The sequence below is a fragment of the Chiloscyllium punctatum genome, chromosome 15 (assembly GCF_047496795.1).
Source record: "Chiloscyllium punctatum isolate Juve2018m chromosome 15, sChiPun1.3, whole genome shotgun sequence".
In the NCBI taxonomy this organism is placed as follows: domain Eukaryota; kingdom Metazoa; phylum Chordata; class Chondrichthyes; order Orectolobiformes; family Hemiscylliidae; genus Chiloscyllium; species Chiloscyllium punctatum.
The window spans coordinates 93,613,996-93,636,850 of NC_092753.1; the positions used below are offsets into that span (position 1 = coordinate 93,613,996).

The 22,855-nt window shown below is 43.8% G+C and overlaps 1 long non-coding RNA gene across 25 annotated transcripts in view; it reads right to left on the reverse strand.

Moving 5' to 3' along the window:
• The window catches only part of LOC140486508 (uncharacterized), a 327,762-nt gene that overhangs the window by 142,860 nt on the left and 162,047 nt on the right, over positions 1–22,855 (reverse strand). For 19 of the 25 annotated variants that reach the window (XR_011962617.1, XR_011962611.1, XR_011962614.1 and 16 more), the window contains one exon: positions 4,496–4,571. This is a non-coding gene — a long non-coding RNA (uncharacterized lncRNA). The remainder of the gene's footprint in view (positions 1–4,495; positions 4,572–22,855) is intronic. The other 6 variants (XR_011962616.1, XR_011962597.1, XR_011962607.1 and 3 more) reach the window with 1 other exon arrangement.

Genomic DNA, 22,855 nt, shown 5'->3' on the forward strand with positions numbered 1-22,855 from the left:
GGAGGCCTGACTGGGGAAATGTGCAAAAAACTTGAAAGACAGCTGTTCAGTTGATCAGAAAGAGGACATCTATCGACTGCAGGATGATATCAATAGCTTGGTTGCATGGATGAAACAGTGGCAAAAGGAATTCAATCCAGAGAACTGTGAAGCTATACAGAATCCCGACAGTTTGGAAGTAGGCCACTCAGCCCATCGAGTCCAAACCAACCCACTGAAGAGCGTCTCACCCATAGACCCCTCCTCCACCCCCTACCCCATAACCTTGCAATCCCCATTGCTAATCCACCTAACCCACACATTCCTGGACACGATGGGGTAGTGCAGCATGGCCAATCCACCTAACCTGCACATCTTTGACTGTGGGAGGAAATCCATGCAGAATGTGCAAACTCCACACAAACATTCACCTGAGAGTGGAATTGAACCCGGGTCCCTGGTACCGTTGGGCAGAAGGGCTACTCACTGAGCAACTGTGTTGCCCCAAATGTTTGGCAAAGGCAGATAATGCACAATAATTGGAAAGGTATTTTGAGGGGTAGAGGAAGTGCTTGAAGTCCATGGAGGTGCTTGAACAGGTAAATATAGCATGGTAGAAGGCACTTGGGACACTTTTCTTCATTAGGTGTGTATCGAATACAAAAGCAGGGAGAACTAGAAGATGCTGCTTAGGACACAGCTGGAGCTTTACACAATTCTGGTCATCACAATACAAGAACATAATTGCTCCAAAGGGTAGAGAGGAGCTTTACAAGAATGTTGCCAGGCCTTGATAACTACAGCTATGAGAAAGATTGGAGAGGGTGGGGTCTGTTTACTGGAGGACACAGGATGCTGAAGTGTGACTTAGATCGAGGTGTCCAAATTAATGAGGGTCATGGATAGAGAAGACCCATTGTCCTTTAGCTGGAAGGTCATTGGCAAGACAGCTCAGGTTTAAAGGTGATTGTCAGAAGGATGAGACAGAGCTCTGGGAAAACCTTTTCACACAGGAGGGTGGTAGGTGGCTGGAACGTGCTGCCTGGTTTGGTGTTTGAAGCAGTAAAGGTCGTTCTGGTATAACACGCGTTTCCTCAACATGAACTGGCTGTAACGCGATTAACGAATTGTGGTTATTATTTGGATCGCGCAAACCTTTGCTAAACGGTCATAGTGATTTCCTGTAGCAACCATCTATAGCGCAATTCTCAACAGCGAGAAGTCGCAGAGGAACATAGCTATTGCGTTATAGCAGAACGACTTGTATCCCTTAAATCATTTAAAAAGAAACCCATATATGTTCCAGTGCTTCGGGGCAGATAAGGCCATGGACTGGATCCAGAGTGCGGTGATGGAAAAGCAGAGCAGGTCAGGTAGCATCCGAGGAGCAGGAGAGCTGACATTTCGGGCATAAGCATTTCATCAGCAAAGCCCTTCCTGATGAAGGGCTTATGCCAAAAAAATCGATTCTCCTGCTCCTCAGATGCTGCCTGACCTGCTGTGCTTTTCCAGTAACACACTTTTGACTCTGATCTCCAGCATCTGCAGTCCTCAATTTCTCCTATGGACTGGGTGAAGGTAAATGGGTTAGAATGAGCAGCCAGTTTACTCAGCCAGTATGGAGATGATGGGCTGAATAGACTCATTCTGTGGTCTAGCTTAGTGGGTTACAATAATGCTTCTGAGTGAGAAGGTCCAGAGACTGGGGTAAATGTTCTAGGTTGACACTCCCAGGGCAGTAGAGAAGATGAGCTGCACTTACAGCAGGATGACCAGGATGATTTATTTTGTGTCCTACATTAAATTGTTTGCTCGGTTTCTTCTTTTTTAACCATGTGGGCGGTTTTCTGGCTAACGCCTCTGTTAAAATTGAGGATCCAAAGCGTCAAAGTGTTTGACAGTGATGCTGATCAGTAAAACCTTGCAGGGGTCGGTTGGCTCATTTGGCTGGTCTACAATGCAGAGTGGTCCCACACACACTGTGGGTTCGATTCCTGTACCAGCTGATGTCACCATCCCACCTTCTCAACCTTGCCCCTTGCCCCAAGACATGGCGACCCTCTGGTTAAATGTGTCAGGAGTTGTCTCTGATGAGAGAGTAATCCTTTGGGATAATGGCGACTTTAGCTTTATCCCCTTGAGGGTTGTACAGTTTAGACCTTCAGTTTCTGAAGGACACCAGTCAGCTGTGAGCACAGGAAACTTTGAGATTCAGAGATGAATTACTACTCCAGATTCCCCAGTTGGCCTCTATCGTTACCTCTCTGAGGGTTTTCCCTTAAGACGCTATCCCTCACAGAGAGACCACTTGCTGAAGGAGGGCATACTGTTGGATCTCGACCTTGGTAAAACATGTCAGTGTGAAATTGAGCAAACACTGAAAGTAGAGCGAGAGAGAGACAGAGACAGAGAAAGCGCGATAGAGCAATAGAGAGAGATAGAGAGAGCTACAGAAGTGGCTCAAAAGGTAGAAGGCAGAGGGTGGTGGTGGAGGGTTGTGTTTCAGACTGGAGGCCTGTGAACAGTGGAGTGCCACAAGGATCGGTGCTGGGCCCTCTACTTTTTGTCATTTACATAAATGATTTGGATGCGTGCATAAGAGGTACACTTAGTAAGTTTGCAGATGACACCAAAATTAGAGGTGTAGTGGACATGGATAGGATAAATAGGCAAAGTCTTTTCCCTGGGTCGGGGAATCCAGAACTAGAGGGCATAGGTTTAGGGTGAGAGGGGAAAGATGTAAAAGACACCTAAGGGGCAACTTTTTCACGCAGTAGGTGGTACGTGTATGGAATGAGCTGCCAGAGGATGTGGTGGAGGCTGGTACAATTGCAATTTGGATAGATATATGAATAGGAAGGGTTTGGAGGGATATGGGCCGGGTGCTGGCAGGTGGGACTAGATTGGGTTGGGATATCTGGTCAGCATGGACAGGTTGGACCGAAGGGTCTGTTTCCATGCTGTACATCTCTATGACTCCCGGCCTCGAGGTGGAGGCCCAGCGCAGACTCCCGGCCTCGAGGTGGAGGCCCAGCGCAGACTCCCGGCCTCGAGGTGGAGGCCCAGCGCAGACTCCCGGCCTCGAGGTGGAGGCCCAGCGCAGACTCCCGGCCTCGAGGTGGAGGCCCAGCGCAGACTCCCGGCCTCGAGGTGGAGGCCCAGCGCAGACTCCCGGCCTCGAGGTGGAGGCCCAGCGCAGACTCCCGGCCTCGAGGTGGAGGCCCAGCGTAGACTCCCGGCCTTGAGGTAAGGGGCAGCGCAGACTCTCAGCCTTGAGCCTGGTGCAGAACCACCTGCTCCATCTGTTTTATTGTTTTTTTTCCTCTCTTTTCCTTGGAAAGACTGTAACACAGAACCTGAAACTTTATTTATTTATTTTTCCAGCTTATACTGAGGATTTTGTACGTAGGCACCTTTGTAGCGACGATGGAAATGTGAATGGTGACACTATAACCTTTCACTGGAATCCTGTATGCCTGTACTTGAGTACATGTGACAATAAAACCGAAATTTAACGCTGAAAGAAAAGAACTGCTTTAATCCCTCCTGCCTGCTCATGCCAAACATTATGTCAAAGGCAATGTAACAATTGGGTCAGCTGGTGTGACCATGTTCATGTGCCTATTGGTTGTCCTATTAAAAGATAAAGGACAGGAAGCCATTCTCACCACCTGGGTTGGGGGTAGCATATATAAAATCCCACTCCCTCAGAGGATTGATTGCCAAATGCTTGGCCTGACCAAACACTGAGAAGGGCTATTCCTGAAGAAGGGCTCATGCCCGAAACGTTGATTCTCCTGCTCCTTGGATGCTGCCTGACCTGCTGCGCTTTTCCAGCAACACATTTTCAGCAAACACCGAGAAGCCCTTACAACAACAGAACTTGCTGGAAAAGTTCAGCAGGCCTGATAGCATCAATGGAGAGAAATCAGAGCTAGTGTTTCGGGTCAGAACTGAGCTCCAGCAATTTCTGTTTCTGATTTACAGCATCCACATTTCTTTCCGTTTTTACAGAGAATCCCTTTTTTAAAAAAATTATTTGTTCATGAGGTGCGGGTGGTCACTGGCTTGTCCAGCGTACATTGACCATCCCAGACGACAGTTAACCATGCTGCTGTGTGACTGGAGTCACATGTAGGCCAGACCAGGTAAAAGTGGCAGATTTCTTTCCTCTAAAATGAACCAGATGCTTTTTTAAAAAATTAATAATCAACATTAACCAGAAGTGGATTGGTTTTATTTAAATTCCAAATTGAATTTCAAACATCCACCATGGAAGCCCTTTCCTCAGGTATTATGCTGGGGTTCTGGGTTGCTAGTCTAATATCATTACCACTCCACCATCTACTTCTCTGTCACTGCAAAAAAGTCAACGATGGCATCTTGTCTTGCATATCCTATGCTGAGGTAAGTTTTGAAAAGCAACACTTTGCTAAATATTCAAATACAAAGGCAACTTGGTCCTTTTCTCTGGGAAGGAAAATGAATCACATTTTTGTATATGGAGGTCACTCACCGTCAGTCTGTTGCCTCAGGAAACAGTAACCAAAGCTACAACCGAGAGCTGTTCAACATCTGACAGGACAACACTGCTGGACAAGACAAGAGAAATGAGGTCAGCCAAGTTTTGAGATGAGGAACTGTGACAGATGCTACAGCGAGTCCAACTCAAGTCTTTGCGAGTGAAGGTGTGATAACAAACCAAAATAACCAACAGCTCACGTGCGGTACAGCAATATGGATACCACAAATCAACCATAGGTTCTTAATTAATATGGGGATCGGACGTTATGGGGAGAAGGCAGGAGAATAGGGTTGAGAAACGTATCAGCCACAATCAAAGGACAGAGATGAGGAGGATCTTCTTTTCCCAGAATGTAGTGAATCTATGGAATTCTCTGCCGAAGGAGGCGGTAGAGGCAGCTTCATTAAATATATTCAAACACAGTCGGATGAGTTTTTGCATGATAGGGCAATTAAGGATAATGCAGGTAGGAGGAGCTGAGACGATGGATAGATCAGCCATGATCTTAATGAATGGTGGAGCAGGATTGATGGACCAAATGGCCTACTCCTGCTTCTATTATTATGGAAGTATGAAATAGTGGAGCAGACTCGATGGAATAAGTGGTCTCATTCTGCTCCTGCATCTTATGGTCTATGTTCATGGGACTGAGGATGAAAAGGACTGTTAGAAAACAGAGGAGCCCATTCTGTTCCTCAATCTCAGACTGATTAAGTTTAATTAAGCCATAGCTGATCTGTACCTAACCTCCGAAGTTCCATTTCACTTGACACCCCTCACTGAAGAGTACCAATGTTGGTCTTCAAAACTCCAATTGTAGGCCCATCGTGTTTTGAGGGAAAACATTTGTTCACGAGGCTTGCACTGTCTTGAAGGCACAAGATGAATAATCAATCTAATTGAGGGGCTGGAGATGATAAGCATTAGAAACATAGAAAATAAGAGCAGGAGGAGGCCATTCAGCCCTTTGAGTCTGCTCCACCATTCAATGTGATCATGGTTGATCATCCAACTCAGTTGCTTTCTCCCCAGTCCATTTGATCTCTATGCCACTAACAATTATACCGAGCTCCTTCTTGAAAACATTCACTTTTGGCCTCAACCACTTTCTGTGGTTGAGAATTCCACAGACTTCCCACTCTCTGGGTGAAGAAATCTTTCCTCACTTCAGTCCTAAATGATCTATCCCATATCCTTAATCTGTGACCCCTGGTTCAGGACTCTCTGGTCAGTGGGGACAACCTTCCTGTGTTTAACCTCTCTTGTCCTGTTAAGGTTTCATCAGTTTCGGACATCCCCACTTTTTATTCTGAACTGTGTTCTTATTTCCTGATCTCAGATAGAGGATGGTGATGTTGTGGTAATGTCACTGGGCTAGTAATCCAGAACTCCAGCCTAATGTCTTGGGAATATAAGATTTGAATCTCACCATAGCAGAGAGCGACAGTTGAACTTAATAACAACTAGGAACAAAAAGCTCATCTAATGGTGACCACGTATCCACTGATCCACAGTATTCCTAAACAATTAACATACTTTATATAAATACACTACATGCTCTTGTCTCATGACATTAGCTATTGAAATATTTTGCTGCAAGCTGAATAAATGCAGGGATTTGGGAATGCGCAATATTTCTGAAGGCCCAAAATAGCCTCTGTGTTCACAGAAAATGTGGCTACGATTCGTGTTTTTGACATTTGGCTGAGTCTTCACACTTATAAAGTCTGGAACCTGAATGTAAACCAAATACCACAAATAGCAGGTCTGTTTTTTAAATAGAAGTCAGCTTTTCATTTTAAATAGAAGCCTGTTGTTCCCAAAAAGGAGCTTATTTTTCCCATTCTGGACATTTTGCTGGGCAGTGGAAGGTTTTTAAAATGCATAAAGAGATTTTGATCATCAGTGAGGACGGTTGCAGAATTGAACCAGCAATCTCAGGCTTGCTCTTCCTCAAGACCAGAGTTACCAAATCTGGTTGGACTTGTCTCTTGAGGCTTCGTCAATGGTTTCCTGCCTCCACTTACTCCACCCAGTCAACCTGCTAACATAATTAATAAAATACCACGCTCAAGAGAAAAAAATATACAAGATATTTTTTCATGTCCCTGTGAGTTTTCTGTATATATTTAATTGCACTGTTATTCAGTAAATTAATCTTTAATTCCTGAAGACCTCAGGACAATCTTGAATGGTTGGCAATCCTCATACAACCTTCAGATCAGGACAAGACCTACAACTTCAAACATCACTATTGTGGTGTCCCAAAGATTTCCGAAACCTTTACTCTTCCGACCACAATGTGGTGTGTCTGTATGCTTTGTGTGTTTGTTTATACATAGTGTGCATACATATACGGCTCCTGGTGTATCTATGTGAATGTGTATGCTTGAGTACATAAGAGCAATGGTAGACAGCAAAGAGCCACCATCCAGCCTGACACACACAACTCAATGCCTTGTAGATCACTACAGATGTTCACTGCCCCCCAAAGCTTTATATAATGTTTACATGACCAGTTTATCCAGTACACAATTACTTCAAAATTCTCTGAGCAGCTGCATCCCACTTCACCCGCCACATGCAGTGCTTTTAACTCACAGGGACTGTGTGGTATGTACTAGACTAGTGGGTGACCACACATGCACGCAGCTTAACAGGAACATTGCTCACAATTCCTGTGTGATCTCCTGGGAGAGCAGAAAATTCAGAAAAGAATTTGGAGAAGAGATAAATAACGTGGAAACTCCTCTCCCATTCCTTTAGGCAATAAACCTTTGGTCTTTGCATCTTCTCTGGTAACACATTAGTAAACAACACAAAAGTTGGTTCAGTCTGGATGGTGGATCACTTCACTCGGCATTTTTGTACCCAGTGAAGTCATATTGGTTTCAACTTATTGTCTCATATACATGTTTAAGCAACCTCTGGAAATTATCTTGGTACTGAATCCTGACATTCTCAAGGTGACATTATTGGATATTGCCGACTGTCTCCACTTGAAAAGGAATAGTTATTAAAAACTAAACTTGCAAAGAAAATAACTGCCTGTTAAATGAGAAAATATTCCAGCAAATGCAGAGACCTGAAAGATATACTGTTTTTTGCAAATCTCCGGATCTGACTGATCAGTCGATGTCACTCAACTCTTTGCTTCACACAAAACTGGCACCTCGCCTGGTTTCTCCCAATTATTTTTAACAACTTGCTGGAGTCATCCATTAATTGCCCATTAAGTTCATGCCAAAAAGTTAAAGCTTGTAATTAAGAGTGTAAGTACTCTTTTACTGACATGATAATCATTAATGGAATTCCAATCAAACTTTCCAATCCACAAACCCAACAATTTAAATGGTTTGTTTTTGTTCATGCTTGTACAGAGCAAGTTCTTCTTAGAGAACTTTAAAAAGTTACATTTTCAATAATTTTTCTTACTTTTCTCTTTTTTCTCTCAATTCAGTCTTACATTCCATTTCCTTATTTTCTTTGCTGTCCCCAAATCACCTCTGATTTCCCTCACCTTCCCTATTGTTCTTCGTCTTTACTTCTCATTGATTAATGAGATGGACTACTTCGATTACTACTCACCAAACTGCAATTTCTCCTGTTATTCTCTCTGTGCCTCTATCAGTTTGCATTTTCACAATGCTATTGTGGAAAAGCAATTAGAGCCAAAGAGTTTTGGAAAATAACAAACTCACATGACCGTCTCCAAACTGGGTCAGAATGTCCAACGCAATAATTACCATATCAACACAGACAGCATTACAACCCAGATTTACTCTTAATCCACAACAACTGACATTATTATAAACAGGCATATTGATCTGTCCGTGGCCTGCAGATCTAACAGGTTCAACAGCCTTTCGTCACTGCCTTGTTTCCTTACAAGAGGGGCAGTAGTCAACAAGGCTTCAGTGCTACAGAAAGATATAGCCGGAAGGACAAAACTGACTTTGTGAGAGCTATCAATCTTTAGACACCATTTGGAGATATTTTTAGTCAATCTGTCCAGAGATGTTATGACATATCCTTGGAGAAGATGGGACCAGAATCCAAGTCTTCTGACCCAGAGATTGGGATGTTACCACTACATTACAAGTGCCCCCAGGCATCATATATGTACATAAGGTACTGCATTCTATATACAACCAAAATAAAGGAGGATATCATTGGATCAAAACCCTGGAACTCCCTCCTTAATGGCATTTTCAATGAACTTACACCAAATGAATTGCAGCAATTCAAAAGCTCACCACCACCTTCTCAAGAGCAACAAGGAGAGCCAACAGGCGCTGGCCTTGCCAGTAACACTCATACCTCACAAGTAATTTCTTTTAAAAAATGGTAAGTACCAGAAACAAAGAAGCTCTTCCAGTGCATGGGGATCAGATGATGTATCCTTCTTACATAAAAGAAAGATTTCCAGCAACTGCAATTCTAAAACAAAAACAGAAATGGCTGGAGAAACTCAGCAAGTCTGGCAGCATCTATGGATTGAAACCAGCATTAAAATTTGAGGTCCAGGTGATCCTTCTGGAGTTCTGAAGAGGAGTCATTGGACCCGAACTCTGCTTTCTCTCTAAAAATGCTGCCAGACCTCTTGGGTTCCTCGAGCAATTTCTGTTAGTGTATCATTCTTTAAAGTTCTTTATTTTCATTTGTGGCTGCGTTACCTGTGATTTTTATGAGTATTTCCCATTACAACTATGGAAGCAAGGTAATCCCAGCATGCATAGCTGTCAGGAAAGTCATCTATTAGAATTACAGTATATATTTTAATAAAGAAAATTTACTGTAAAACTTAACACGGTGATCACTCCTTCTACAAAGGCAATTTATTCAATATGCACAGTCTTTTTCAGAGCAAAACTTTAAATGCACTAGGTGGCCTTACTATTGGAGAAACACCAAAATAAGCTGTTACTGTGATATTCACTTCCTGATCTTTCAATGCATCTCCATTCTCTACAAAAACAGAGTTAGGACAGTAATGTATTGTCCACCACTTTCCTGGATAGATACAGTTGCACCAAAATAAAAGCAACTCAGCACAATAGAGTCATACAGTCATAAAGTCTTACAGCATGGAAGCAGGCCCTTTGGACCAAACTAATCCATGCCGACCAAAATGTCCATCCACACTAATCCCATTTCCCTGCACTTGGCTAATATCCTTACAATCCTTTCCTTTCCATGTATTTTTCCAAATGCCTTTTAAATGTAATTAATGTACCTGCCTAAACCACTTCTGCTGGCAGTTCATTTCTTATGTGTGCTACTCTGTGTAAAAATGTTGCCCCTCAGGTTCTATTTTATTCTTTCCCCTCTAACCTTAAACTGATGCCCTTTAGTCCTCGATTCCCCAACCCTGGAAAGAAGACGGAGTGTATTCACCAAATCCATGCCTTGCATGATCTAAAAGGTCCTCTCTCAGTCTCCTACACTCTAAAGAAAAAAGTCTTAGCTTGTCCAACCTCTTCCTCAGTTCAGGCAGCATCCTTGTAAATTTATTTTGCACTCTTCCCAGTTTAGTAACATCCTTCCTATAACAAGGCGGCCAAAACTGAATACAATACTCCAAGTGCAGCCTCACCAATGTCTAGTATAATCACAACATAACTTCCCAACTTCTACAGTCAATGCCCTGACTGATTAGGGCCAGTGTGTCAAAAGCCTTCTTCAATGTCCTGTCTACCTGCGATTCCACTTTCAGAGAACAGTGCACCTGAATTCCAAGATCCCTCTTTTCCACTACACTCCTTAAGCCCCCTCCCCCCCAACCAATCACCATGAAATTCCTGCCTTGATTTGACTTTCCAAAATGCAAGATCTCACACTTATTGATATTAAACTCCATTTGCTATTTATTGGCCCACTTCCACAACTGAACAGGGTCCTGCTGCAATTTCTGACAACCTTCCTCACTGTCCACAATACTGCCTATTTTAGTATCATCTGCAAACATACTAATGATGCCTAATACATTTTCATTCAAATTATAGATATCGGTAACAGACAGACAGTAATGGACCCAGCACTGACCCCTGAGGCACTCCACTAGTCACAGGCCTCCAGTCCGACAAGCATCCTTCCACTATTACCCCCTGCCTCCCTGCATCAAGCCAATTGTGTATCCAATTTGCCAGCTCCCCTGGATTCTATGCAATGTAGCTTTCCAAAGCAGCCGTGGAACCTTATCAAAGGCCTTACAGAAATCCATATAGGCTATGTCTACAACCTTGCCCTCCTGGTCACTTCATCAAAGAACTCTAACAAACTTGTGAGGCATGATCTCCCACACTCAAAGCAGTGCTAATTATTCCTAATCAAACCCTGTCTTTCCAAATTCATGTATCTCTAATCTGCCAGAATCTTGTCAAGTTACTTACCAAGGAGAAAGGTGAGGACTGCAGATGCTGGAGATCAGATTAGAGTGCGTGGCGTTGGAAAGACACAGCAGGGCAGGTAGTATCCGAGGAGCAGGAGAATCGACATTTCAGGCATAAGCCCTTCATTAGGATAGATGAAACTTACCAACCACAGATGTTCGGCTTACTGGTCTATAGTTTCCAGGTTTTTCTTTGCAGCCCTTCTTGAATAAGGGGAGAACATTTGCCACCCTCCAGTCTTCCGGGACCTCACCCGTGGCTAATAATGATGTAAAAATATCAGCCAGAGTCCTCGCAATTTCTTCTCTAGCCTCTTGCAGTGTTCTTGGATATGTCTGGTTAGGACCAGGAGATTTATCCACTTTCATACATTATAATACATTTAACACCTCCTCTCTTGTGACATGGACTGTGATCTTAGAAAATGCAGTCAGATTACTTGCACTCAACATCAAACTCTCCATGTCATAACAGGGGGAGAAATGGCCTTACAGTGTCTGTGCCGTCAATCCCCTCCAGATCCTGTATGTTTTAGATTTAACTCACCACCAGTGATCTCGCACTGATGAGGGAGCAGCCCCATATTCCTCTGGGATTATGGCAACCTTACTGTACGTTTCAATGTAATCGTCCTTCTAAATTCTAGAAAGTATACTCAATTTTCTCAACACATCGTCATAGGAACCGGTCTATTGAACATTCACTGTGCTGTCTGTAATGCAAGTTTATCCATTTCATAGTTAAAAATCACACAACACCAGGTTATAGCCCAACAGATTTATTTGGGAGCATTCAGAGCGCTGCTCCTTCATCATGAAGAAGGAGCTGATGAACCACCTGATGGAGGAGCAGTGCTCCAAAAGCTTGTACTTCCAAATAAACCTGTTGGACTATAACCTGGTGTTGTGTGATGTTTAATTTTGTCCAGCCCAGTCCAACACCAGCACCTCCACACCATCCTTTTTATAAGCGGAGAGCTCACTGCACTCCTGGTATGGTCTCACCAAAACCCTGTATAATTGCAGATCCGGTGGCTATAGACTGAAACACCTCCTGAACACAGAGCAGAAGATTATGTGAACAGAGTGGATGTTTGGGCTAAGAGACAGAAGAAGGGCTCCAGTGGTGAGAAATTAGAATTATATGAATAGATTTCTTCCTTTAAACTAGATAAGGCTAACAGGAACATGGGAACGGGCATAGGCCATTCAACCACTCTGGCCTGTTCCACCATTCAATGAGATCAAGGTTAATCTGTGCCCTAAATCCACAGACCTACCTTTGGCCCATACCCATTAATACCTTCACTTAACAAAACTTTAGCTGTCTCAGATTTAAAATTAACAACCAATTTACCATCAACTGCCATTTGTGGAAGAGAATTCCAAGCATCTACCGCCCTTTCTGTGTAGAAGTGCTTCCTAACATCTCTCCTGAATGGTCCTACCCTAATTTGCAGACTATGCCCCCTTGTTCCAGAAACTCCAACCAGTTTGTCTTCGTCTACCCTGCCTTTTCCTGTTAATACCTTGAAGATGTCGATCAGAATTCCCCTGCAGCTTCTAAATTCTGGAGAAAACAGGCCCAATTTGCATAACTTCTCCTCATAACTTAAAACTATGCTGAAAGATTAATGTATCCTTCCTGTGTGGTGCCCCAATCTACTCACACTACTCCAAGTGGAATCTTACCAGAGGTTGATAGAAATGTTCAAAATTTACACAGGGCCTAGTCAGATTAAGTGAAGAGGAGCTATTTGCAATGGCTGAAGGTGCAGTAATGAGAGGGCACAGATTTAAGGCAATTGGCAAAAGAAGCAGAGGTACTGTGAACAGAAGGAACTTTATGCAATGAGTAGTTTGGATTTGGAATGTACTGCCTGATAGGACAATGGATATGATTCAACACTAGTCTTCAAAAGGGAATTAGATATATGTTTGAAGCATCAAGAATTACAGGGAGATGGGAAAAGAATGAGTGGACTAACTGGCTTTCTTTTTGCAATATTCAGTGCACATTTGATGGGCCAAATGGCCTCTATCCTTCTTTACTTTAATACTTTTCCATAAATCCCAATAGTTATTCTAATGGAAATTCTCTTCCACTTGATCTCAGGCAACGAGAAGTTCAAGAGCCATAATGTTGTGGGATCACCACAAATTTCACTTGCCTCTCCCCTGGCTGGGCAATCACCTTCTACCCCAACTTGAAAATACATCGACCTTCCTTCATCATGCTTACATCAAAATCCTACATCGTTAGGCCACGAATGACAGCTGTTCAAAAAGACTAGACTGTCCCATCTCAAGATGTCTACAGATGGACATGTAAATGCAGTCCTCACCAGAGATGGCAACACCAGAATGATTGGAAATGAAGAAAACATTTCTCCTTTACAAAGACAACAGGCATCTTTCTGTGAAAAGTCTCAGGCCACGTCTAAGTTGCTCCAATACACAACACAGCTAACAAAAAAAATTACAAGGATTCTTATCATCTGAAACAGTTTAGAGTTTCAGTTTTTAGGCTTGTCTTATCCACAAGAGCCCAAAACCAACTTCCTCAGCCCTTCCTCACAAGTTAAATTCCTGATGTCCAGAATGAAATACAAAGAAAACTGAGTTTTTTTTATCTGCATTATCTCAGAGGATTAATCAAGTCAGACAGGAAATTTGTTTTGTTAAAGCCCTGGTTATGAAACAGGAAACAGAACTGAACAGAATCGAGGGGAATTCCTGGACCATTTCCTGAACTGTGCTCAGTGAAGCAAGGAACGATAATTCCAATTCTGAAACCTTCAATTATTTTCTTACATTCCAGACGTATAAGAGGTAATTTATATTTGTTGACCTTTGAGCTCCTGGTCCTGAAAAACTGCCCTTGTATTCAAAACTTTCCAAGGCATTACCTGCTGTCTATTTCTGTAATATGTTTCAGGTCTAAAACTGTCCAAGAAATATGCATTCCACCAATTCTAGCATTGTCTCCACCTCCAATTTTAATTGTTTCACCAATCATGGCCCTGCCATTGGCCACCTAAACATTAAACTACGGCACGCCCTTCATGCACATTTGTTGCACACTAATGCCAGGTGCACAACATCTCCAAAAAAGAGAGAATTTAATCATCGCCCCTTGACATTCAATGGCGTTACCATTACTAAACCTCCCATTATCAACATCCTGAGGCTACCATTGACCAGAAACTGAACAGGACTCACCAAATGAATACTGTGGCTACAAGAGCAGGTCAGAGGCTAAAAATACTGCAGTAATTCACTCCCTCACTCCGCAAAGCCTGTCCACCATCTACAAGGCAGAAGTCAGGAGTGTGATGGAATACTCCCCACTTGCCTGGATGGGTGCAATTGCAACAGCACTCAAGAAGCTTGCCACCATCCAGGACAAAGCAGCCCACTTGATTGGTATCACATCCACAAACATCCACTCCCTCCACCACTGATGCTCAGTAGCAGCAGTGTATACTATCTACAAAATGCACTGCAGAAATTCACCAAAATTCCTTAGATAGCCTCTGGCAAACTCAACCACTTCAATCTAGAAGGACAAAAGCAGCAGATACATAGGAATACAACCACCTGCAAGTTCCCTTTCAAACAAACCCTTCCTCATCCCAGTCCCAAATGGCTTGTTCCTTATTGAGGGACTATGTACCCTCATTCTTTACCAATATCATCCCAGTCTCCTCAATCTCTCTTTACAGGTCAGTCCCTCCATCCAAAGATTTGGTCACATGTAAGTGCTGCATTCCCTCTGTTCCTTCCTATACTATACTCCCTATACTCCCAAAGCTATACACAATACTCTAAGTGAGGTCTCACCAAAGTTGTATCAAACAAAGCAAGATGTCTTTACTCATTCTCAAATCCTCTCAGTAAATGTTGATTGTTTTGCTGATTGCTTTCTGCACCTGCATGCTGGTTTTTAGCGATAAGGATACAAGTTTCCTTTGGACATGGGTGAGGGCCCATGGTTGAAAAATGTGTTGCTGGAAAAGTGCAGCAGGTCAGGTAGCATCCAAGGAGCAGGAGAATCGATGTTTCGGGCATAAGCTCTTCTTCAGGAAGCATGGTGTTTGAGGTGAGCCACTGGCATGGATTGAGGATTGCCTCTCTGACAGAAGGCAATTTTTCGGAGTGGCAACCGGTGACAAGTGGGGCCCCACAGGGTTCAGGGTTGGGGCCACAGCTATTCACTTTATATATTAATGATTTGAACGAAGGGACAGGGGGCATTCTGGCGAAGTTTGCCGATGATACAAAGTTAGGTGGACAGTCAGGTAGTACTCAGGAGGTAGGGAGACTGCAGAAAGATGTAGATATAGTTTTGGAGGGTGGTCCAGGAAATGGCTGATGAAATTCAATGTGAGCAAGTGTGAGGTCTTGCACTTTGCCAAAAAGAATACAGGCATGAACTATTTTCTAAACGGTGAGAAAATTCATAAAGCCAAAGTACAAAGTCCAGGATTATCTAAAGGTTAACTCGCAGGTTGAGTCCATGATTAAGAAAGCGAATGTAATGTTGTCATTTATCTCCAGAGGAGAAAGGGAGGACTGCAGATGCTGGAGATCAGAGCTGAAAATGTGTTGCTGGAAAAGCGCAGCAGGTCAGGCAGCATCCAAGGAGCAGGAGAATCGACGTTTCGGGCATAAGCCCTTCTTCATTCCTGAAGAAGGGCTTATGCCCGAAACGTCAATTCCCCTATTCCGTGGATGCTGCCTGATCTGCTGCGCTTTTCCAGCAACACATTTCAGCATTTATCTCAAGAGGGTTGGAATATAAAAGCAGCGATGTGCTTCGGAGACTTTATAAAGCTCTGATTAGGCCCCATTTAGAATACTGTGTTCAATTTTGGGCCCAACACTTCAGGAAGGACATACTGGTACTGGAGCATGTCCAGCGGAGATTCACACGGATGATCCATGGAATGGTAGACCAAACATGTGATGAACAGCTGAGGATCCTGGGATTGAATTCATTGGAGTTTAGAATGTTGAGGAGAGATCTAATAGCAACTTACAAAATAATGCATGGCTTAGAAAGGGTGGACGCTGGGAAGTTGTTTCCGTTAGACTGAGAGTCTCAGACCCATGGGCACAGCCTTAGAATTAGAGGGGGTCAATTTAGAATTGGAAAGAGGAGACACTGCTTCAGCCAGAGTGTGGTGGGCCTGTGGAATTCATTGCCATGGAGCACAGTGGAGGCCGGGATGTTAAATGTCTTCAAGGCAGAGATTGATAAATTGCAAGGAGTTAAAGGCAAAGGGGAGAGTGCGGGTAAGTGGGGTTAAAATGCCCATCAGCCATGATTAAATGGCGGAATGCACTCAATGGGAGAACAGCCTTACTTCCACTCCTATATCTTATGGTTTTATGGTCTTAACACTTCCCAATCTCCACCCATTTAAGGAATTCAAGACTCACGAAATTGCTTTTATTCAGACTCCAATGGGTCATATGGCTTCCTCTAAAGTAATCAGTCCATAAATGCTCATTATTATTCCTATCCCAGATTCAGAAATTCCTGGCGAGAGTGGCTTATCCAAAGAGGATGCTGGGAAATGGCAACTCCTTTTGACATCATACCCACTGTCAACAAGGGCTCTTTAAATCATAGAAACTGCCTTTACTTCAGCACAAATTATTCAGATCAGGTAAAAACCCAAGTAGCAATATCTCTCAATACATATCATTCTTTTGTATTCATTCACAGGATGGGAGTGCTGCCGGGAAAGCAAGAATTCAATACCTTCTCTCAGTGTACTTTGGAAGGTACAGTGAGCTCTTGAGTACCACAGAATTGCTTGCCCTTGAATGATCAAACGTAATACTGTACCAACTGGAGTCACACATAGACTGGGTAATGAAAGCAGATTTCCTTCCCCAAGCTCATTCAGGAACCTAATTGAGCAGTCCCGTAGATCCAAGACCATTAAAGATATTTTCTAAATCAATTTGTTCAGAGATGTTATTATACACTTCCAGATCAGACAGGACTTCAACCTGGGCCTCCTGGCTCAGAGGTAGGGACACTACCACTGCATCACAAGAGGCCTATGATCATTACTTACAATATTGGGTTTTTTTTAAGGTTTATGGAATAAAGTAAATTTTTCACATTCCATGGATTCAAAGTCCAAGATCATTAGCTCAGGTCTATGGATTGAAAATCCAACATCATAATCACTAAGCTACTGTTCGCAAATAATAGCATTGTAAACAACAGAGAAAAACGTGCCTTCATCTCTCACCTTGGGCATCTCTCTCTCTCTCTTTTCCTCTGAGTGTGGCTGATTTCCTAAATGGAAAGTATGTTATTAATTATCCAATGGTGGCCAGTTTTGGAAGGATACAATGGCCTTGGAAGGAGTGCATTGTTAGATTTAGCAGAATGATAAATGCAAGGGTGAAGCTAAGGAGGAGAGATTACACAAATGAGAACTGTAATCCTTGGCATTTAGAAGGTCACGGGATGACTTGAGCAAAGTTTTCAACAAATGAGTCAGCAGAGAGAAACTATTTCCCCTTGTTGGGGATTTGGGCAGCATTTGAAAATTAGAGCCAGGTTTTTAGCAATGAAACTAGGAAACACACAGACTGTAAAACACATGAACAAACGTAGACCATTGAGTCCGTCAAGGCTGCTCCTCCATTCAATGAGATCATGGTTGATCTGATAATCCTCAACTTAATTTTCCTGTCTTATCCCCAAAACCATTCATTCCCTTAGGTATCAAATGTTGGAATTCTCATCCAAAAAAAAATTGATGCCAATTCAGTTGTAAGTATTAAGTCTGAAACTGCTGCATTTTGGGAAAGCAAATCTTAGCAGGACTTATACACATAATGGTAAGATCCTAGGGAGTGTTGCTGAACAAAGCGCAGGTTCATAGCTCCTTAAAAGTGGAGTCGCAGGTAGATAGGATAGTGAAGAAGGCATTTGGTATGCTTTCCTTTATTGGTCAGAGTATTGAGTACAGGAGTTGGGAGGTCATGTTGCGGCTGTACAGGGCATTGGTTAGGCCACTGTTAGAATATTGCATGCAATTCTGGTCTCCTTCCTATCAGAAAGATATTGTGAAACTTGAAAAGGTTCCAAAAAGATTTACAAGCATGTTGCCAGGGTTGGAGACTCTGAGCTACAGGGAGAGGCTGAACAGGCTGGGGCTGTTTTCCCTGGAGCATAGGAGGCTGAGGGGTGACCTTAGAGGTTTACAAAATTATGAGAGGCATGGATAGGATAAATAGACAAAGTCTTTTCCCTGGGGTATGGGAGTCCGGAACTAGAGAGCATAGGTTTAGGGTGAGAGGGGAAAGATATAAAAGAGACCTAAGGGGCAACATTTTCACGCAGAGGGTGGTACATATATGGAATGAGCTGCCAGAGGATGTGGTGGAGGCTGGTACAATTGCAACATTTAAGAGGCATTTGGATGGGTATATGAATATGTAGGGTTTGGAGGGATATGGGCCGGGTGCTGGCAGGTGGGACAAGATTGAGTTGGGATATCTGGTCGGCATGGACGGGTTGGACTGAAGGGTCTGTTTCCATGCTGTACATATCTATGACTCTATGTGTGTTCCTCTGGAATGTGGTGTAGAGGTGAGTTCTTGGATTTAGATTACAGATCCGTCACATTTTCATTGAAAGGGGAAACCGTTTTGAGGGGATAAATGGCCTCCTCTCCTTTCTTATTTTTACCCTTCTGCTTGTATTCCGGTCATCTAAAGTGCACAAACTGAGCCACCACACAAAGATACAATTAATCTTCCTCACTAATGAGCGATTGTTTTGGAATTGGTACCGACTGCCATGTCTGAAGCCGCATCTACTTACTTGTCTCCACCACTCTGACTTTGTATTTTGCGGACAGTTCTGTCATTGAAGGGAACCTCAATGCTGGTCTACATGATGAATTTTATTTTGGGACTTATCCGCCAGGTATTCTTCAAGTAATTTGGAAATGGTTCAACAGCTGGAACCACAAAGGTTTGCAGCACACAATCCCGTTTATCCCTGTTGTTCTGCAAGTGGCCCTTGCTCGGGCAATTTCATTGCCTTTCTTTGTACACATAACCCACTTGACTTGCTGGGCTTCAGATAGTCTTCTCTTAAAAGATAAAATGATCTCTAGCTTAACTTTTACCCGTTGAAAAATATTCTAACTCCAAGCAAACATCTTTCATTACTCTGTGGCAAATTTTACTTTTTTTTTTAAAAAGTCACTCATGAAATGCAGACATCGTTGGCTGGGCCAGCATTTATTGCTCATCCCCAGTTGCCCTTTAGATAAATTGATTTCTCATCACAGAGCTTTCAGAGGAAATAGTCCCTCCCCACTGAGCCTTATAAACCCTTGAAAATACTCAATCAAACCTCGATGTTGAAAGGGGAAATGAATTAGGATGGCCATACAAACACAAACACTGGCACAGAATGCGTTTGTCCGAAAGGCCTGCCACTTTGTGCCGTAAATTTCAATGTAATCCTTTATAAATCACTCTTAGGCCTACTATACTGCAGCAGGAGTAGCCTTACAGAGTTTCAAGGCTTGACTCATATAACTTAAGATTCTTATCTCTGGTACTAACAATGCAGACAGTATACACTCCACGGTTTCTTCATTCTTGTTGCAAAGCTCTCACAGTCGGGGGAAACTTGGCATGCAAGTGCACGAATACAATCAGATAGAACTCCCCTTCCCCAGCATTCTGTGCAGTCCTTCCCTATACTCAACTGTTCAAAGTCAATTTACCAGCCCGTCCCACCAACTCACTAAAATAAATGCCTGCTTCTCCCTTTCACATGACCACACTGACTGGCAATGACATTGCAAAGATATGAACACAAGGCAGCCATTAAGCCCCTTGAGTCTGTTCTGCTCTTCAATTAGATCTCGGTTGATCTGTACCTTGACTCAGAGTCTTGCACACCTCAGGGATACGATTGCCTACATGCAGGACAGAGGGTTGGACACCTGCCTGATCAGCCTGGACCAGGAGAAAGCCTTTGACAGGATATCACAGGTATATGAGAGATGTTCTCTCCAAAATGGGCTTTGGGGAGGGAATCTGCAATTGGATCAGACTGCTCTACACCAACATTGTCAGTGCAGTCTCAATCAATGGGTGGGAATCAGATAGCTTCCCAGTCAGATCTGGAATCAGGCAGGGCTGCCCTCTCTCTCCTGCCTTGTTTGTGTGCTGCATAGAGCTATTTGCCGAGTCCATCAGGAAGGATGCAAGCCGGAGAGGGGTGACTATTCCTGGCAGCGGGGGCCAGGAGGTTAAGGCCTCCCTGTACATGGATGACGTCACCGTTTTCTGCTCGGATCCGTTGTCCGTGCGCAGACTCATGTGCATATGTGACCAGTTCGAACGGGCCTCGGGGGCCAAGGTAAACCGAGGCAAGAGCGAGGCCATGCTCTTCGGGAACTGGGCTGACCAATCCTCGATCCCCTTCACCGTCAGGACCGACCTCCTGAAGGTGCTGGGTATTTGGTTCGGGGGGGCTGGGGCGTGTGCCAAGTCTTGGGAGGAGCGTATCAGCAAAGTGAGACAGAAACTGGGCAGATGGAAGCCACGGTCGCTCTCCATCGCAAGAAAAAACCTGGTCATCAGGTGTGAGGCACTGTCATTGCTATTATACATGGCACAGGTCTAGCCTATTCCCAGAAGCTGTGCTGCTGCAGTCACCCGGGCCATCTTCCAGTTTATATGGAGGTCAAAGATGGACCGGGTCCGAAGGGACTCGCTGTACAAAGATCTGGGCAATGGGGGAAAAAAATACACCCAATGCCACCCTCACCCTGATGGCCACCTTTGTGTTGCTGCATCAAGCTGTGAGTGGATCCCCGGTACGCAAACACCAAGGGTCACGACGTACTGAGGTTCTACCTGTCCTCGGTGTTGCGAAGGATGGGCCTGGCCTCGCTGCCACGGAATGCTCCAAGTAGTTGGACCGTTCCGTATCACCTGTCCTTCGTGGAGAAGTTTATGAAGAAAAACACCTTTGACCACAATTCCATCAGGAAGTGGTCAGCACGTAGTGTCCTTGAGACCCTTTGGGAAAAGGAGAGGGCGGATCCTATCGAGCGGTTCCCTGAGCAGACTGTCAAAGCCATTTGGCAGAATGCCTCATCGCCAGAACTTTCCAACAAGCACCAAGACATGGCTTGGCTGGTGGTGAGAAAGGCTCTGCCTGTGAGACCCTTTACACACGCCCAGACTCTCAGCCGCACCGCACGCTGCCCTCGAAGCGGCTGCGGAGCGGAAAGAGATTGTCACACACCACCTTCTCGAATGTGCCTACGCAGAAGTCTGGAGAGGAATGCAGTGGTGTTTGTCAAGGTTCGTCCCGAGCAGCGCTGTGACGCGGGACTCCGTGCTCTACGGCCTGTTCCCTGGGACGCACACAGAGACAAACATCAACTGTGCCTGGAGGATCATCAACTCGGTGAACGACGCTCTCTGGGGGGTCCAAAACCTGTTGATCTTCCAGCTGAAGGAGTTGACCCCGACTGAGTGTTGCAGACTGGCACATTCCAAGGTCCGAGACTACGTGTTGAGGGATGCGCTGATGCTTGGGACAGCTGCCGCCAAGGTGCGGTGGGGAAAGACCACCGTGTAACATCTGCCTGCCTAAAGAAGAACAGGGGGCCCACGCAGTCATTTGGGCTCTGCTGACGCCTCAGCTAAAAATGTAATCGTACAGACCTGTAAATAGGAATGATTACTCTGTTTTCGGTATGCAAACAAATGGAATGTTTACATATGTATGGCATGTCGAGTTGTACAGATCATCAAAGTATTTTATGAATAAAGTATATTTTTGAAATAAAAAAAAACCTTGACTCTATTTATCTCCTTTGCTCTAAATCCCTGGTTACACCTTATTCAAGATAGACCTACCAATCTCAGGTGTGAAAGCCACTATTGTCTCCCGCATCCACAGATGAAATTTACACTCATTTTCATATTGAAAAAGTGCTTCTAGACCTCTTCATAAATCTGGTTTTAATGTTATGTCTCCACCTTCTGAATTCTTTGAGTAGAGGAAATAATTTCATAATATCTCCTGTATCAAATCTCAACATTTTAACTATCTCCAGTAAATCATCCCTTGATTTTCTATACTCAGTGACAAGTTTATGAAACTGGTCTCTAGAATTTAACCCTCTTACTCCAGGATATGATTTTGACAAATCTGTATTACCAACTAATGCAGGAGGGAAGTGTACACTAAATAAGAAAACCCTTAGAAGCATTCATTTACAGAGGGACTGAGGTGGCCAAGTCAACAGTTCCTTGAAAGTGGCAACGCAAATGAATAAAGATGGTCAAGAGGCATCAAATGGGGCACAAAATGTAAAAATTGGCAAGTCGTGTTATAGCTGCATAGAACTTTAGTGCGGCCACATTTGAAATATTAGAGTTCTGGTCGCCACACAACTAGAAGGATGTGGAAACTTTGGAGAGGATACAGAAACGATTTACAGGTGTCTGGTTTGGAGGGTATTAACTATGAGGTTAGATTGGACAAACCTGGTTTGTTTTCACTTGACAGAGGCTGAAGGGTGGCCTGACAGAAGTTTACAAAGTTATGAGAGGCGAGGATAGAATGGATAGTCAGAGTCTCTTACCCAGCGTAAAAATGTCAATTACTAGGGCAAATAGATTTAAGTTAAAAGGGGTAAAGTTTAAAGGGGATGCAAGGGGAAGATTCTTTACACAGAGGGTGACAAGTGGCTGGAATGTGCTGCCAGAGAAGGTGGGAGAATCAGATACAATAGCAACATTGACAGGCACCTTGGCAGATACCTGAATAGGCAGATAATAGGGGAACACGGACTGTGTAACAGCAAGGGGGTTTCAGTTTATAAAGTCATGTTGTTGACACAATCTTGGTGGGATATAGGGCCTGTTCCTGAGCTGTATTG